Source organism: Arachis ipaensis, chromosome B09 (assembly GCF_000816755.2).
Source record: "Arachis ipaensis cultivar K30076 chromosome B09, Araip1.1, whole genome shotgun sequence".
NCBI classification, from domain to species: Eukaryota; Viridiplantae; Streptophyta; class Magnoliopsida; order Fabales; family Fabaceae; genus Arachis; species Arachis ipaensis.
Genome location: NC_029793.2, coordinates 97860655 through 97863886, shown reverse-complemented (window position 1 = coordinate 97863886; position 3232 = coordinate 97860655).

Here is a 3232-nt window from a genome sequence, read left to right as displayed (position 1 = left end):
ATGATGTAAAGTACATTTAAGATAATATAATAACATTATTTAGGTCAATAATAAAAAATTTATTGAATCAAAATTTAAGAAAAAATAAATTATTATTAATTAAATATATATAAATATAGGATTTCTACCCATATTTGGATCGTTTGGTATATTACTTAAACCAGCTCCAGTGTTATTGTGAGTATCTGTATATGTAAAAAAAATTTAGTATTAAGATGAAAATAATGTAATTTGATAATTTAACGGTACACTCAAGAAATAAATTATACATAATTGGTATGTACTAAGAGTCCAGTAACATAGATATATAGTAAAAAATAATTCATATTAAATAATAAACTAACAATATAAATTTATTAATGAGAAGTATAATTTAGAGTACCTGATATAGAGTATTGTTGAGGAGGTATATTTGTGATATCTTGTAATGGTGTTGCCATGTTAGTTGGTCCACTTGATGTATCGATTTGTTTTCCTCGTCTAATACTCTATCGGTAACTGGCACGCCTTCTGGCAAGATATTGCTGCCTCTGTTCTTCACTCATATTTTGTCTTCGTTGTCTGGCATAGTCTTGCCAAGTTCGTCGACCACTCCCACGTGAATCTTCTATTGGTATGTTGTCAACTATAATTAATCAAAGAAACATATAAAAACAGCCATATACTTTTATTTAATGACGAAAAATAAATTACAGTAGATTTTACATTATATTTAGGCGAAGTGAGAAGAATGCAGAGAAGACAGAGGAGAAATGAAGGAAATTTTTTCTATTATGGAGAGATATGGAGTAACCAGTGAAGTGAGAGAGATTAAGAGAAAAAATTGGGAATAATACAATTGACGCAGTAATTGATGTGAGAGGAAGTAACTGATGCAGTAGTGGGGAATTAAGTAGTAGAATTCTGTAACTGATGGGTGATGTGAGAGAAATTAACGTGGAGAAGTTATATAGAGGTGAACGTGGATAGAAATGAAGTAGTAGAGGTGAACGTGGATGGAAATGAAGTAGTAGCTGTAACTGGAGGTAGGTTACTAAAAAGGATAAAAATGGAAAGAAAAATTGGACACCAAAAATGGGTTTTCCCATTATATATTGTTATAGATTATTATTATTATTATTATTATTATTATTATTATTATTATTATTATTATTATTATTATTATTATTATTATTATTATTATTGTCCAAATTATGTAAGGATATACGAAGTCTAAAAAAAATTGGACACCAAATTTTAGTAACTTTTTGTATTTTTTATTAAGGAGTGCTCTGTTATATATGTAAATTTTTTTAAGTTAAATAATAAGCATCAGAAATATATAAATAGTGTATATTAATTTAATCAATTTTGTTATAGAATACTAACCAATTATGTTACTATGACGTCTGTTATTTGGACCAACTCCATTATCATGCGTTTTCAATTCTAGATTTTTCAAAGAGTAGAATACAGATATTAAGCAAAAATTGAATTTATAGCCGAAAAAATTAAATTATCATAATACATGCCTGAAACAAAATGATGATGATGATGATGGGTGGCTCTTACCATTTGTCTAATTGTAGTTAATTCTGTACTTGACAATGGATTTGGAATAGGAATTATATTAGTTGATATAATATGATTGCTGATTCGTTGAATTTTTCAATTATATTTGTCAGAACATAAGGTAGCAAGACACAAAGAAAAAGAATGATTGCAAGAGCATGATTGAAAGTGAAACAGATATTTAACTCTCTTGAGTAAAGTACGATTGAAGGCGCATAAGTTTTTGTTATTGAAAGTAAATCGGTATTTAAATTGAGTACGTATTAATAGTTTTTTTTATTGAAAGTGAATCAACTTTAAATTCTGTGGTGGGTTGAAAGTGAATAAGTTTTAGATCTGTCGTGGGTTAAAGCCAGTTTTTAAAAAAATAAAATAAAATAAAAAGAATTGAGTACGTAGTAGCAGTTTTTTTTTATTGAAATCTGTTTTTAAGTCCTGTCATAGGATAAAGCCAATTTTTAATAAAAAGAAAATAGGGATAAAATAAGAAGAAAAGAAAAAATTGGATACCACAATTCCATATCCCATCATATATTGGTATAGATAATATTTTTTTTAGTAATTATTCATTAATAAATGTTGCATTAACGATTCTGTTTATTGTATTTCAATGTGTTTATTTCAATTAGACTCAATAAATTACCAAAATTCAAACTTATTATCTTGAACTTCTTCCTTGATCATATGGTTAGAATCGTTTAACAGAAGATCTTCAGACCATAAAATTTTTAAAGTAAAAGAAAAATACAATAAAACATATTTTGGAATTGGCATAGAAATTGTATCAACTTCCTTGTCAAATCCTCTCACGATGATTTGTAGGTGTCCCTTTCTTAGTAAATTCATGTCAGAATCAAAAGATAGCAAGATGCAGATCCTCTCACGATGATTTGTAGGTGTCCCTTTCTTAGTAAATTCATGTCAGAATCAAAAGATAGCAAGATGCAGAAAAAAGGATCGACAACAACAGTGAGGAATATTTGTAAGTAGAGCAGTTATTTAATTTCCTCACGATTGCAGCAGTTATTTAATGGGTTAATGCCTTTTTTTTAATTATAAACAAAAATGTATTATTACTATTTTGTCCATAAATTTGATTTGTAAAATGAATTATTTGAGGACAAATGGTGTCTATAAAAATTGGACACCAAACTCTGGTATTGGCTTTATATATTGACTAGCGGCTTAACAGGCATTACCGTGCCTGTTCAGCCGCTTTTTTTATGGGATTTAAAGTTAATTATTTTAATAAATTTTTAAATTTTAAATTCGAATAACATAAAAATAATAATATAGAATAATCAATGATAATATAAAAATGTTCAAATTAAAATAATCATATATTACCTATTTATAAACAATAACAATATGAAAATGATTTAATTATAATAAACACATACATCACCTATCTACAAATCTACAAATAACATAATTCATAAAATAATTATTACAATATTATTTTATCTTCTTCTATCTAACTCAAAGTCATAAAAATAAATAGAAAAATACAGTTGTTTACAAAAAATGAGCCATATTTAAAAGTCACTTTTTTTTCTTTGTTTAGGGACCTTTTTTTTTTAAGTGGTAAGCCAAAGTACGGATCTGTATTTGAAGAATCTTTCTTGTGCCTACAAAAAGTATAAAGAAGATAAATAATTATGTCTTTTTTTTGGTGATTATA